Source organism: Cheilinus undulatus, linkage group 1, assembly GCF_018320785.1.
Source record: "Cheilinus undulatus linkage group 1, ASM1832078v1, whole genome shotgun sequence".
Taxonomy (NCBI): Eukaryota; Metazoa; Chordata; class Actinopteri; order Labriformes; family Labridae; genus Cheilinus; species Cheilinus undulatus.
The window spans coordinates 10,615,793-10,632,779 of NC_054865.1; positions in this window are offsets into that span (position 1 = coordinate 10,615,793).

Below are 16,987 nucleotides of genomic sequence, written 5' to 3' on the forward strand. Positions count from 1 at the left end.
CAGGGGTGTCAAACTCAAGGCCCGGGGGCCAAATCCGGCCCGTGGAACGATTATATCCAGCCTGCAAGATCATATTATATTTGTATAATTACTGGCCCCCCAGTATGAGTTCTGATTTCCTCCACTCTAATCATGTAAACTTCAACACGATTATTTAAAATATCCTTATTAAGCCATAAAAATATGAAAATGTAAAAGGTAAGAAAGATTTCATAAAACGTCAAGAATGTGGGGGAAATAAATTAATTTGTGTTTTATATATAAGTTAATTATATATAAGTTAATTTGTTTATATATATATATATAAATTTTGCATCTCAAGATTATGACTCAAACTTATGATTTTGACTTTTCATTTCATAAATTCACCTTTTCAACTTAAAATTTGGACATTATATGTTACATTTTATCTTTTAGATTTCCAATTTTAAATTTTAAGTCATATTTTTACCTTTTCAACTCCTTACTTTGGCTTTTTAATCCCATACTTTGACTTTTAAACTGATGATTTCAATTTTTCTCCTATTTTAATTTTCTAAATAAATAATTTACTTTTAATATCATATTTTGACCATTTAGCTCTACATTGCTTCTCGGGGTCCCTTTTCACAAATGAGTTTTTTTTAATGAATTATCATGATGGATTGTATTGTATTTTAATGATTTGTGAATAAACAGAAACAGAATTTTATATTTAAGTCATATTTTTAACTTATAATTCATAATTTTGAATTCTAGCTCAAATTTGGACATTTCAACTCCTAATTTTGGCTTTTTAATCCCATATTTTGACCTATCAGGCTCACAATTTAAAATTTAAAGTCATATTTTGACTTTTAACCTCATGATTTCAAATTTGATCTCATATTTTGACCTTTCAAACTGACGATTTCAACTTTCTCCTCATATCTCTTTAAAATCATTATTTTTTCTATTTTTGATATCATGTTTTGATCTTTTGAACTAATAAGTTGGACTTTTTATCTCAGTTTTATGCTTTTAAACTTATCATTTTGACTGTTTTGAATTTCCAAATGATTTATCATCAGTGCTGTTTTTTCATAATTTATTACTACCATTCCCACTGTGAAGCACAGTGATGGCAGCATCATGCCGTGGTGATGCTTCTCAGCAGCCCATCCTAGAAGGCTTTTAAAGGTAGAAAGTAAAATGAATGTGGCAAAGTATAGGATAATCCTTAAGGAAAAATGTAGTCAGTGTAGTAGTGTATACAGAAGTGAGTATAGACTTCATTTTATACTCTTTACTGGGTATATTGGGCTTCATCTAGAAGTGGGTACGCTCTGTGGAGCCTAAGAAATGTGGGTATACTCTGTATACTCCATAAAAATGCAAGTTCAAGTTTCATCATGCAAAGAAAATCTAGAAATGCTGCCGTCTTCTCTAGGTCACAGCTGGTTTAAAATGGAAATGGAGAACTGTTCTGTGGTCAGACTGTTCTGTGGTCCCACTTTTTGATGCAAAAAATAGATTGATCCTTAGAGAAAGGATACAGTTAGAGGTCAATCAAACTTGCTAGATTCCTTCTAACCGTAAACACCATTTATTGAAAACCATTGTCCTGAATGCTTATTACATATCTACAGCTGGTAGAAGAAACAAAAAAGCAAAACAAACATGGAGTAAAAAGCTAAAGCTGAAACACTGGCAGCTCAGTGATTTTAAGGACTAACTTCCAAACACATGACTGTACATACTAAACTTGTAGAGATTGTCAGATTTTGTTTGCTGCCATTTTTAACTCACCTTTTGTTCTCTTCCTGACCATCTAAAGTCAGATGGGGGTTAGGCTTATCCCTATTCTGTTTGCCTACTATCCTGGAGATCACACCCCTCTCACTGCTCCTCTTCAAGCTCATTATTGCGGTTAAATTATTTCCTCCCACAAGAACGTTAATTAACACACACGTCCAGACCACGTCTGGCACAAATTGATTACAACATCAGAGCCGGTGAGTATGTGTGGCTGGCCTCGGCAGGAACAAAAGACGATTGGCCCTCGGTGGAGCCTGCAGGCCTCTAATGGCAGCAGAAACATATTACACATGCCACAGAATGTATAGCATGCTACCTGCAGTGTGTGAGTGTGGAAAAGATAGCTTGCCTTTTCTGCACATGCTAATGAGAGGGGGGAGGTAATGAATGCATGTAGCTTTAACAAAGGCATTGCGGTAATCAAGAGGTATCAAATGCAAACACAAAAAGACAAGTGCCTGTGTGGGGGCACAAACACACAAACGCAGACACACACTTCAAACTGAGGATGTGAATTTTGTCATTACGACAGAGCAGGATGGGTAATTTCAGGCTTGGCCTCAATCACCAGTGTTAAGCATAATTTCAGTCCTGAAGGGGTTAATTAGGGGCTGTGAAGAGAGGCCTGAATTAATTGCCTTGTGTCTGAAAAGACAGAGAAAATAATAGTGCAGGAGAGGGAAGGGTTGTGACGTCTTTGTGCATCAGAATCAGTTGACAGTGTTGACTCACTCTAGCTGTAAGTATGTGTATGATAATTATCAGAAGAGTTTGATGGAAAGTAAACAACTAACAGATGTTAAAGAATGAGGATGGTACAACCTTACAATCATACATTTCATTTAACAGTTGCTTTTGTCCAAGGAGACATATGTTTGAGAAAGAGCTACTTAAGAAAGAATCTAGACGGGAAGCAAAGGTGGCTTGCACCATTAGGCAGAGGAAGGCAATCGCCTGGGGCCTCGTGCTCCACGGGACCTCAAGATCTAGTCCTTATAGGTGTGCATTAAACAAATATGAAGTTTACCTCTGAAATTTCTTTCAGTAATTAGGCATGCATTTTGAATCTAAGGGTCAAGAGTGGATAAAATAGCATCAACAGAGGTTTTGATTACCCTAAAAATTCCTTAGGGCTTCATGCTGTTGCCTCACAGCAAGAAGGTTGAATATTCCCCCTATGTATGCATAGGTTTTCTTTGGGTAGTTAAAAGCCAAGAAAATTGGTGACTCTAAATTGCCCATAAGTGTGAGTGTCAGTATGAGCATGGCTGGTTGTTTACCTCTACATATCTCCCCTCGACTGACTGGTGACCAGTCTAAAGTGTACCCAGCCTCCTATCCAGGCACAGGATTGGCTCCTGGACCCTGAACAGGAAAAGTAGTATAGCCAACAGAGAATGGATTGGAAAAAAAAAAATCCCTAGGATGACGCCTGGCTCAATCCCAATTCTCCCCTTAACCCTCAATCTTACCCTCATGCTCAACCCTCAGTCTTAACTCGCCCCTCAAAACCGAGAGTAAGGGCCATCTCGTGACTTAGAAATGGGACACCCCTTAATAGCAGTTATGGTTTCAGACTGTAGAGGGCGTAATGTGCTGCATAGTCTGTCAATTCAAATAAAGGCATGAAAAGGCTCAAAAATAAAAATCTTAAAAAAAGGGCAAATAATCATAAAATAACATTACACTAAGATATTTGAGTGGTTTTCGTAATTTCTAGATCTTTATTAACAAAGAAATTGGCATTTGTATCTCAATGTCTTCCTCGCATTCGCTACCATCTTTCTTTGAGTGATAACCCTCAATAACAAGGGAGCTCCAGGAACATCTCACAACTGAGGGAGATAAAGCCCTCAAACTCACCCCTCAACTCAACTCACAGGAGAATTGGGATTCAGCCTAACACTCATACCTATATGAAATTTGGAGTGAATGAGTAACCAAACAAGCATGTCTTTGGACTGTGGGAGTACACCAAAATATCCAGAGGGAACCCACACATGCAAACTCCACACAGAAAGGCCCTGTCCAACTGACATGAAGCAAAAGAACTAACCCTTGGGCCACTGTGCAGGCTCATCATCACCATCATCAGTAGCATAAATCTCATCAATGCATGGGTGTTCATGAAAGAAGTTTTTTTAATTCTATTGAAGATGTTAAGAGATTCTGCAGATCAAACAAAGTTTCTAGATTTGGACTTCAGGTTGTGTTTTGAGTGGGAGACCTTGCACCTTTCATTGGTAGAGGGTAGAAGTACACTTGGATGAGGGAGTTCAGATAGGCAGGAGCTGTTTTTTTGCCACAACAGGATTTTGAATTCGATGTAGGATTCTCTATTGTCCCTCACTTTATGGCAGTAGCTCAATACGGGTATTGGGTTAACAGTTGGGGGGTATCTTGCTGTCATTTGTAAAAAGGAAGGAGCAAAGACACAGCATTTTTAACTCTGCTACTCTTCAACCAGCCATGACTCAAACTGTGTATCTTAACAGTTCTTAAAATCAGGCATTGAATTGAATTTATTTTTGTTTAATATGGGCATTCTGGTTTAAAATAGTTTCGTGACAAAGCATGAAGTTGATGTGCTGTACAGACAGTTTATAGCTATTTCTAAATTCCAACGCTTGTCCCTGGTTGAGCCATTGAGCTTCCATCCATCCATGGACAATGGACATCTCTTTCCCCAGAAACATTTTCCAGCTCTTCCTGGGGTGTCCTGAAGTGTTCCCAGTCTGAATGAGATGTATAAACCCTCCAGTGAGTCCTGGGTCTACTCTTTGGTCTCCGCTCAGTTGGACACACCCAGAAGACCCCCACAGGGATGTGACCAGGGGGCATCCTCATCAGATGTCTGAACCACCTAAACTGGCTGGTAGTGGTTCTACTTTGAGACCCTTCCTGATGTCTAGGCTCCTTTCTTCAAGGCTGAACCCAGCCAATCTCCAGGAATCTCATTTTGACGGCTTGAACCTTTGACATCATTCTTTCAGTCATTACCCAAAGCTCATGACCATAGATAAGGTTAGGATGAGGATCGTCAAGTAAATTGAAAACTTTGTCTCCTGGCTCAGCTCTCTCTCTTTATAACAATGGTCCAGTAAAAACGTTGCAATATTGTTCAAAAACAAAAAAAGAAAAAAGATGTAAAATGCAATATTTCTGTTGCTGAGCCAATCTGCCTGTCATCTCAGGTCCATTCTACTCTCATTCTTGAACAAGACCCTGAAATACCTGAACTCCTTCATTTGAAGCAAAGACTCATTCTCCATCTGGAGGGAGCACTCCACTGTTTTTCAGCAACAAAGAACGATGGCCTTGGACTTAGAGGTGACCCTCATCTTTACTGCTTCACACTCAAACCGCCCCTATGCATGCTGGAGGTTCCCAGCTGAAGAAGTCAACAGAACTGCATCATCTGCAAAAAGCAGAAATGAAATTCTGAAGTCACTAAACCAAAGAGCTTCCTCCCCTTGACTGCACCTCGAGATCCTGTCCATGAGAATCAGAAATAGAATCAGAGAAAAGAGGCAGCCCTGGTAGAAGCCAACATGCACCTGGAACACGGCTGACTTTGTGCCCAGGATATGGACAAGGCTCTCACCTTGGTTAGGGACCTGATAACTTAAATGACCCCAGTAGCCCATATTTCCACAGTATCCCCCACATGACCCCCCGAGGTACACAGTCATAATACATATACCACCGCAGCCAGCGCTTGACAATTTTGTAATTAATCTTATTTTAATGGCAAATGAATTCAAGAGTTTACGGTCTTTAATGGAGAAAACTGACAGTCAAAATGTTGATCTTTGATTTTTAGTGTCGCAATTTTCATTTACCAGGCTTCCCCTTACTCTGCTATGGTCCTGTCTTTGACAAAACTTGGAATAAGGTTCATGAGGGAGATGACTTATTTGAGAAGACAAATGTATAAAGCAGGGGTGTTAAACTCAATCACAGCAGGGGGCGGATTCTGGATTCAGGTCTGACCTGAGAGCCTAACAGTGTCATCTTTTTAACCATAAACTGTCAACCTTGTTTCACCGGTAATAAAATATATAAAAAAAAAAAAAAAGAAAAAAAAAAAAACATGATAAATAATTTTTACATTTAAAACAATAAATGGATGAGTTTAAAGGCTCACAATCTGAGAAAAGTAAATTTTTTAGTTCAAAGAGGTCAAAACATGAAATTGAAATTGAAAAATAACGGGTTTTTTTAAATGGAAAATATTTTAGAAAGAAGTCAAAATCATGAGTTTAAAAGGTCAACATATGAAATAAATTTGTATCATGAAATTTAAAGTCAAAATATGATTCAAATTTTTAAATTGAGTCTAAAAGGTCAAACTATGGGATTATGAAGTCAAAGTTTGGGGTTGAAAATATGAGGTAAATTACAAAAATATTGGTTAAAAAGGTCAAAATATAACTTAAAAATTAGAATAATGAATCTTAAAGCTCAAAATATTGAATAAAAAGTCAAAATTATTAGTTGAAATGCTCAAAACATAAAATTAAAAGTCAAAATCCTAAGTTTGAGTCCTAATTATGAGATGCAAAGGTGAAAATGTGATATAAAAATACAAATTAATTTGTTTTTTCCACATTCCTGACTTCTTTTCTAATTATTTTTACACCTTACTTTTTCAGAATTTTTTACTTAACAAGGATATCTTTAATCAGCAAGGATATGTTCACATTTTTATACTTAAAGAGGGGGTATTATACTTTTCCGTTTTTAAAAATAGAAATATAAAGTCACAATGTTGGGAGACCATACTTCACATATGTAAATTTTCAAACCGCAAGATAAAGTATGTGGCAGTAATCTTGGAATTAGAGAGTAAACTGATGAAAACGGTTCGTTGGGAATTTCTCCGAGATCTTCCCAAGACGAGATTTCGATGGAGCGAACTGATGAGGTCATCGCAATAGGATCTCCTGACTGGTTCGTCCGCGCTGCCAGCAAGGTGGAACAGACCGCCCCCACAAGGCCTTTTAGCCATTTAGCCATTTAGTAACACAGTAATTAAACACTTATCAAACAGATATGTCCTGCTCTGTCCTTCACTGCTGCTGGTTTTCTTCCCCCTTTCTCTCCAAACTATCAGGATCAGTCTCTGGGTCTAACACATACAGACGTATATCAAAATTCGACATATTTTACTCAGTCGGACCGGTTCATTCAAAGTTTACAAGTACGTAAACATAGCCATTTTGGAGAGGGCAGCCAGCCTCCAGAAAATTGGCCAATCAGAGGAAAGCAGGTCCATGGAGCGGTGGGTGGGGGGGGGGGGGGGGTTAAAGAGACAGCAGCGAAAATGAAGCGTTTCAGACGGAGGTTAAAATAAGGGTTTTTCAGGATGCCAGTGTGAGAAACATGAGGAGATTTTTGAGCTGTAAACTATGTGAAGCTACTATGTGGGTATCACAGAGATGGTGTAAAGCCTTGAAAAAAGGCATAATACCCTCTCTTTAATTAAATCTGCAGACCACATAGTGATGGGCCGGTTATAACAGAAATATGAGATAATCTTGGGGGCCGGATTTAACTGTTCCACGGGCCAGATTTGGTCCCCGGGCCTTGAGTTTTACACCTGTGGTATAAAGCTTTTGAAACTCAGTAGGGTTTTTTTTTTTTTTTTTTTTTTTTTTTTATAGCCATGATTCCTAGTAAGAAGCACATACTTAATTTCTTCACTCAAGGCTGTGCACAGCCAATCCTAATATCACACATTGGATAGATAAACCTGATCTTCATCTATTGTATGGGAAATGCTTTAAAAATCAAATATCAAGCATGTTTGATAGTTATGATTTGAGTTTAGGGAGGCTCCAATGCAGCAAGGAGTGGTAGGATTATTATGTGGACACCACAGACTTAGGGGTTATTTGGTCAAATTGCCATTTGTGATAAACATGGCCCCCGTAAATGTCAAAGAGGGCAAATCTGGCCTAAAGTTGGGCCTAAAGTTGTGTAGTGCGGGTGCCAATCCAGCTCAGTCGGCACCCAGAAGCTTTAGTCCCCAATGCACTGGTCATGGGATTGATACCCAGCCTCGGCACTGTTCAGCATCTTACCCCCTGCTCTCTCCCCCTATGTTTGCTGTCTCTCTTCAGCTGTCCTATCAGAATAAAGGGGAAAAAAGCCCCAAAAAATCTTAAAATCATGTAGTGTTTGGACAGCTGAAGTCAGTAACTAAACTACTTGAAGGTTTTATGGATTAATTCAAAGATGAAATGACGGTGTACACTGAAATGAGAGGCTTGGGAGGTATGAAGTGGTCTGGACAGGTGAGCATATCTGAGACAAACAACTTAGCTCTTTGCATCTGCAGTTTTTTATCTCTTCTTTTATTTAAGTGGATGTGCGTTGATGGGCGCCATGCCTGAATGCCCATGAAACAGAGCTGGCAAAAAGCTGATGGGGGAAAAAAAGAGTCTCCCATCCCCTCACTCTGTCTCTCAGTCTCTCTCTCCTTCCCTCTCTGCAGTACTGAAAGGCTCATCAGGACTTGTCATCGCTCTAATGAATATCATTTAAATTGCTTTGTGTATGGGAGTGAGTTTGGATGTCGATTTAATTTGCGCATGTGTTTGAGCTCTTGTGCTCGGCGGGGCGGACGGACGGAGAGCGGCAGCCCTAATGAAACGCCGGCCCTGGTGACAGCCTGACGAGGCCCGACCCGATCAGACGGCTTTGAAAGGAAATTCTGACAGGGCGGCAGAGGTAGGGAACGCTTACACACAGTAACACACTCACACGAGAATGCAGACAGAATGGAAGATGCAAAGATGCAGAAATACACAGACACAAACGCGCACATACACACAGATTAAGACACAAGATACAAACTCCTGCAGGAATATTAATATGAGCGCATTTGCATAGAAACCAAACACATGTACAGAGACAGATATCAGCCACGTCAAATCTGCATTTCAGGAAATAAACTGACTTGAAGCCAGGTTTGTGTTATCGCAGCATCCCAGTCTGTTGTGCAGGCAACACTAGCAGAGCACCTGTCCTAATTTGCAGATCCTATTCCTTTTTAGTGCAGCAGTGCTAATGATGGCACCTCAGTGTCCCTGAGCGGGGGGAATATGTAAAATAACACCCGCTTCACTCTGCTCAAGATGAGCCATACCAGGCTATAAGCATGGCCTTATCAAAATGAAATTACAATATATGCTGATACCGTATTTCAGCAGCCCTATCCCCACCCCCACCCCCCCACTCCAAATCCTCACATGTGCACTCCCACTGCCGCACACCCGGTGAAATATTACAACCTTTCCCAAAGCAAAAGATATAAATTCGCATTGAGGAATTGCAAAAACAGCACAAAGCATTCCCAGGCCGGCCTCTATCTAGTGAGGCGCTTATGATTTAGCATTGCAGGTGTATCAAGAACTCCCCCTCCCCTCCTCGAGACTCTTCCTGTGCCTGTGGCACACCAGCTAGCGTGGTCGCGACACCACCCGCTCAGCCGCAGCGCCCTGTTTCATTACTATCACCCAGAGGTTTTTTAATTGAGTCAGATCCAATTATGAGCCAGCAATTAGCTATTAATGTAATCAATTACTCCTCCACGCTTGTCACATCAGAATGTGATGCAGATGTGGAATGTGTGTATGCTGCATTCAGCACATTACCAGGTTTATCACAGTCATGGTGAGGAGACAGAAACTGGTCCAAGTCTAGAAAAAAAAAAATCATATTTCAATGAAGAAATAATACATTTTAAAATAAAACGAGGAGACAGCTTCTTGGCTGGTGATAGGAGTTTGACTTGCACTTAGGCCTGCACAAGATCAGAAAATATGCAGTGTGCTATAACATTTGTCTTTTTTTTTTTGATGACAATATGAAGTGTGTGATAAGAAGAAAGACATTATTTTGATGACAAGTCACGATTTTTATGTTATATGCTGTTCTTTGCGCAGGCCTCTTTTTGCTATCCTTGTTTTGTTCTGCTTCTGTTAATCACTTTCTTTGTAAAGGAGCTGCATAAATGAACTTCACTCACTTTTTTCCTGTTTAATAAGAGGATAGCTGGTGGCTAAAGCTTCATCTGTCTGATATAAAGGCATAGCTGTCATATCCAGCCACACTTTCAATGGGATAAAGTGTGCATGCTGAGTAAAAAAGCATTAATGGTAACATATTGTTTTTTCTTGCATTGTCCTCAATGAAACTGCAGTTAATCGTTAATTGGTAATTGTGTCTGAAACCATGCAAAAGTCTTCCTTTCTGAAACCACGTTGATCATGTGATCAGGACACAGCATGGTTTGCCTTGTTATGATTTGAAGAGCTGCTTGAGTGCATATTTACATTAGCATTAAGATGCACAAAGCAGAAACCAGATAACTGGTGGAAAGCAGACTATGCATGTAATTAAACAATGTGTTTGCATGCACTGTAACCTCAGAGCTATGAAATCTACACAGATGCGCATTAGTTCACTAATCAGATGGCTCTATTTCTGCTGACCTTAATTTGAATCTGATTTTTCTTTTTGTTTTGTTTTCTTGTAGCATGGATCTTTAATGTCCAAAAGTTTACTGTGCTTCAATGAAAACAGTACAATTACTGCATTTAGTCAGGTTTAGTTAGTGGTGGGGTGATTAACCTGTGTCAATACTGTGGCTGCAAAAACTGCAGCCCCTGAAAGGAGTTTTGCCACTTCTGACATGGAAGTGGCAAATAGAATGACTCTCAAAGTCGTTTTAACAACTAGTTCTTTCATGGAGCACCCTAACCTCGACACAACATGGCGGCACAGAGCATTAAGTGTAGTAAAAATGTAGTACAAGCTGTGATTTTGACTTTGAATTTGACCACCCTGCGGTTGCCTGTAGTGTGTAGCAACAGTCTTTTGTAACGCATGAAGTACTGTGCAATGTGTTGTTTCAATGACTCATCGGCAAGCAACTGGTAAATGTTGCTAAAAACAATGACTGGCTTACGCAAGAACGGCATCCATCATTTTTCCAACTCTAGCTGTGACAAAAGGAACGTAAACAACTGGGAAAAATGGGTTTTAAGACATCATCACAGTTACGACCTATGACTTTACAACTACAAAGGGAACACAGGGTAAGTCCAGTCATCAGCATGTTTGTTCCAGCATTACAATCAGCGGGGTCACTAACTAAGCGTCACTCACTTCTGTTGTGAGTTTAACACAGGCTACGTGCTGCATTTGTTTGTCTCTGTTTTGGTTTGATTCATCTTATAATGGCTTAAACAACAGTTTAAAGTTGTATTTAACTCATGACTTTCTTGATTTAAGTCCATGACGAGTCAAAGATCCCGACTATTGCATTAAATGACATTGGGGAGACTTCCAGTCTTTGGTCGAGTAGTGTGCAGGGGGACATGACTGACCAGCTGTGCCCAACTAGTTGAATGGATTTCTGGTATCGGTATGTTTGGTATTTTAACTGCTAACACTCAAACAATGAATGAGTAGATTCTCCAACTTTGAGGCATTTTTTCCCTTTGCAAACTGTTGGACACCTGAAATGCCTCTTCAATGTGTCTTCCCTTTAATAAAGGAAATAAATGAGCAAGAAATAGGCCTACCCAAAGACCTTCCCCTGATGTTTATTATTTGGCCAATAGATATAGTTTCTGGCAATGCTGCATAGATATATTGAGGGGGGAGAGAGGTACGACTATGCAACTTCAACCTCAGGTTGTGAGACTTCTTCTAAGGAAAGTCCTCTGACATTTGACACAGTCTGTCCTGACTTGTACAGTGTGATCACTCAGGTCATGCATGGCCATAGTACATAAGAGTAGGATATAAGAAAAAAATGAAATATGGAATATAAAGTGTCCTGCATTGATTCAAAACAGGATGCTGAATGTACTTGTCAATTACATGTATTTCAAGGGATAGCTGGCAACCAATGCCCCCCCCTTCTAATTTCTAATACTCCTGAGATGGCATTCAGCTCCCCTGGGCACTGACTTCAATGAGTATGGGTGACATTTGATGCAGACGCTATGTCCACATGGCAGCACCATGGCATCACCTCTCCGACCCCAAATATCATCACAATTTACTATTTCTTATAATAATAAATAATCAGTTTCAAGCCATGAATTTCTAACCTTGCAAAGCAGATGGATTCAGCTGTTTCTGTGTTTCTCTCCGGCGAATCCATCTTGCAAAGCTACCATTTGAACAGATCGTGCCCAGTTAGAAAAACTGACAGGACCAATCAGCTTTGAGGGGTAGTATTTTATGGGTGCAGCAGAGTAAGCAAGCAGTGACAAGAGGCCGGTGCAATCATAGCTGCAATTGAGGTGGAAGAGATTAGTGTGGATGCAAATATCATGTCAGTTTTAGCAGAACTTGATGACATTTCTTTGTTAAAAGAAGAATTAAGAGCAGCATTGAGTTGTTCGCTTCGTCTACAGTCGCCATGGTTCGCGTTATGCAGTTCTCTATGGAGTTTACTCTTTGGTAGCGGCTACGACGTCACACGTTCTGCTGCTTTGATTGGCCTGTAAAGATGTGACAGACAGAACGTTCATCCAATCATCCTCCAAGTGTTTTTTTTAAAGGCTCTGCCCTTTCCCAAACACTGTCTATGGGAGGTTTCCAGATGGATGTGTGAAACACATCCATCTGACGTGTCAGGTTAATGAATTTCACCATTCACAGAGCATATTAGAAGAATGCCTTCAAATGGATTATCAGTTACTAAAAACACCCAATGTATCAAATGAGATACAAAAAATATATATGTTGAATTTTATGGGAATTTGGATTTTTTGGGATTTCAGTAGAAGGTGAAATAAACATTTCAGTTCCAAAAACTGAGAATTTTCTGGCTATAGTTTGTGGCTTCAGGCTTTAAGGGGTTACAGTTATTATGTTGTTTCTTAACTTTGGTTACAAACTGCTTAGCTCTAGGAGCTAAAGGCAACAAGGACAGCTCAGCTAGTGAAAGTATTTCTTCACCTGTAGGTGGAAACATCTGATGTTAGCTTTGCTAATGCTAGCAAGCAGGACAGAGTATCCCCCAGCAGGAGCTTGCAACAGTGAACCTCCTGGAACTTTAAATAGTGCCCACACGACATCTCTGACATCTCTCTTCTCAAATGGCACATAACAAAATGTATATAAATTCAACAAGCCAGATTGAAGATTTGGACAAGTGTTCTTGACTTGATGACTCTTGGATGCTAACGCCCTTGCTGGCCTGAATGCTACTGTTCTTTAGAGCTGATTCTGTGGTAGAAGCGATAAAAAGGATTGGTTGTTTCTCAGGTCAGCAGATAGAAACACTTGAATGTGTTAATCTGACCCTGTGGATACAACTCAGTACCAAAACTGGACTAGACATTTTGCACATTGTCCAGAGGTTCTCCACCTGGAGCCCACTGATCTGGCTCCATCACTAGAACTATCACATAACACTTCAGGTTTGAATAGTCTTGATGTTTTGAAAAAATGATGCATAGTGATTGTGATCATCACACATTTTGTCTTCATCCTGAAAGAGGCATCATAAGCCTAATTCACAGCTCTGTTAAACTGGTATAGGTATAAAGTATGTGTCATATCCTCATCATATCACTCAGCAATCCTATACATCACAAATCCTACTCTGGAGGCTAATTGTGTTGAATGTAAAAACATATTTGGACTGTTCATTATGCTCATAGCATGGGAAAATGAAAAACCCAGAGAGCAAGAGACAAAGAAAAAAGGAGAAATAGAGAGGTCCCTGACAGTCCAGGCAACCAGGCAAGTTAAACAGACACACATAATAGGATATTAAACTTTAACTACCCCATATTCATTCCAATCATCCAGGAGAGAAATGGCCAAAACTTCAGGCACCAAATTTCATTTGTGTCTCATTGGAAAGGTTGAATTTATGAGGCCTTTTTGTTAACAGAGGTATGTGCCGGATTAAAAAGTTCTCCAGGCCTTTTTGTTCCCGTCTCTCTCTCTCTCCCTCTTAGTGACATATGTCTTCATTTGTGAAGGCTCCGCTCGTGCCAGGGTGGAACTTTCATTGGCAGGAGCCTGTTTCCCCCAGGAGAACTGTTAAGCAGTGCACAGGAAATAAAAAGCAATGCCAAGTTACTTCCTAATGTCGTGAGTGATTTCATTACCTCAGACACTGGACTAATTTAGGGCAAACGATGGAATGGGATTTCAACATGCAAAACAGCAGACACGTACCCAGCAGCAAACCACAGAGCTCTGAATTCATACAAAACTGCTTTCATAAATGAAAACAAATGGGAGCGTAAAACTGCAGAGAGGTAAAATGGAAAATTCTCTTAACTGCTGCATGTCCTGAGGCCGACTTCTCTGTGGAGGAAACGCCTCTGACAGAATGACAAGTGAGAAAAGATTTCTTAAAGAGGACCAAAGAAAAGGGGGCACACTAGCTCACCTACAGTCCCCTGCAAGGGTCTGGGTTTGAGTTTGAGAATAACATACATTTTCTCAATCCCACACACTTTTCTGTCTCTCATCTGCCTGTCAAATACAACCCCAGTTCAATTCCAATTCCCAAAAGTTGGCACGTTGTGTGAAATATGAATGAAATCAGAATGCATAGTGTTGCAAATTTCACAAAACCATATTTTGTACACAATAGAACATAATTAACATATCAGATGTTCAAACTGAGATATTTTACCATTTCATGAAAAAAAAAATTAGCTCATTTTAAATTTGATGGCAGCAACGTACTTTAAAAAAAGCAGGGACAGGGCACAAAAAGTACAGAGCCCCTTAAGGGACATGGAGAAAAAAAAAAATTAAGGGAGAAAAAAAAATGTAAGGGACATGAAAAAAAAAGGTGAAAAGATTGTTTTAAACTTCTTTATAACTTTACCGAAGTTTGAAATTAGCCTAAAATTTAAAGAAATTCAATCCATGCTTAGTCTCAGGCATGCTTTTCATCCCAGAGAAAGGCATTTGAAGGCATTTTGGGTGAAAGGGGACTCTTGTCGTAACACTCGGATCTGGTGGACCTGGTCGAATTCATCAGCAACCAGTTGTAATCCTCCAGACAACTGCACGAGTAGATGAGTGTGTGCCAAATGTTGTGTTGGCATTTAGCCATTTGACCTTCCTTAAAAAGCCAACAATGCCCCCTTTGATATATATTCCATATGGCTTCAGTTTATCGTATGAACACAAGTGCCAGGTGAAGTGAGCTCCTTTTGCAAAGTAGCTCTGTTTACTTAAGCGGCTCGCTTGTCTTAATGAATGCCATCCTGGATCCATCTCTTTCAAACCCATTTGTACGTTTTCTTTACTTAAAGGTAATATAGCTCTCTGCATTTGGCACACACCCATCTGTACCGTGCAGCTGTCTGGAGGATTGCAACTGGTTGCCGATGAATTCGACCAGGCACGCCAGATCCCAGTAATTTTTACGATGAAAGAGTCCCCTTTCACCCAAAATGCCTTCAAATACCTTTCTCAGAGACGAGAAGCATGCCTGAGACTAAGCATGGATTGAATTCCTTTAAATTTTGGGCCAATTTTGAAGTTAAATACAATGAATCTGCCCCACCAGATGCTAGCCCTCCATTGTTTTGGTTGGTTTGACCCAGAAGTAGTTACTGCTACATCATTTAAATCTATTTATGCAAGATCTCGCAAAACTATTGCGAGATCTCGCAAACCCTTTAAAGTCCCCGTCCCCCCCCCTTTTTTTTTTGATGTCCCTTAAAATTTGTCTTTTCCCCCCTAATTTATTTTTTCTCCATGACCCTTAAGGGGCTCCGTAAAAAAGCTAGAAAAGTAAGCAGAACTGATGAAAAACAGCTGGGGTAGCCTTTTGCAACTAAGCAGGTTGATTGGCAACAGATCAGTAACATGGCCTTCTGTAAAGCACATTGAGTTTACATTTGTCTGAAATGTGCTCTAAATAAATTTGGATTAATTTGGATTTTTTTTTTTTACAGAAATGTTTTTTTATTAACTCATTTGTGTATATTTGTTTCTGTTTTTCTGTTTTGTATTTATTTACATCTTCTGTAAAGCACATTGAGTTTAACATTGGTCTGAAATGTACTCAAAATAAATTTGAATTAACTTTAAAACTGCTGTAATAGCTGCATCCACACTAATCTTTTCACCAGCTGCCATTGTTTACAGGTTTGCAGTGGCTTTAACTAAACACCCCTGTAGCTTCTGCCATTTGATCCTGACCAATCAATTCTCCAACAAGTGTATCAGCTTAAATCTTCGCAAGATTGATCCGTATGATGACAGACATGGAGTTTGGCTGATCTGTCTGCTTTGCGAGGTTTCCCTGATTCCCATGCATTTGAAGAACACGATGTTTAAATGTTAAGACAGACCTTGTGGTGCTAGTTTAAGTGAAAATACCTCAAAGACACCAAGGGACCAGCAGAGCAACTCGTTGGCTATGAGTCTCTACTTTATAACAATCACTGCAGGCTAAGGGGTCAAATTCATTACCAGTTTGCTAAAATCCTAAACTTTAGTTGTCAGTTTAAGAGCTGCAAAGCCGCACAGAAAATTCTCATTGTGGATTTTGATGAACACAATTGAAATTATTGTTTAGGAAGATGGTTTAAACCTTTTTCTGTTTCTTACAGACTGGTGCAACTTGTAATCCAGACATTATGTTGTTTTTATTCAGAACATCAAAAACACTTTAGCATATCCAGAACTGATTCAAAACCTATATAAGAGGCACACTTGTAATAAAATATTTGGATTTTGGATTCCACCTCATGTCTCATTCTTTAAGAAGATTTCTTGCCCTGAAGAATAAAGGAGGAAAGCTGCTGGAGACATGAGCTACCAGTAGCTTTTAAACAGTAGAAGAAGAAAGAGCAGAGAAATGAGATCTCATTGCAGGGCGGATGTAAAGCTCAGATGATCCTGTGACGAGCAGAGCGCCTGTCAGGACGGCGAGGTCGTCGCTAGCCGAGATCTCTCTCCTCTTAACTAACCTGCATCTTGACAAGGCAATCAAGTCCCTCCCCAAGTGTAATTAAATGATAAGTTCATATTTGAGGGACAATTGTGAGGCGGCCGGTCGGAGAGTGCTGTCACGGCGAGCTGCTGGCGTGACGAATACCCTTATTAGCAGCCACAGTGCACCCTGTCAAGAAGAGGGCTGACCGGGAGTGTGTGTGTGTTAGAGGTAGTGGAGGAGGTAGTGTGAAGCTTTAACACA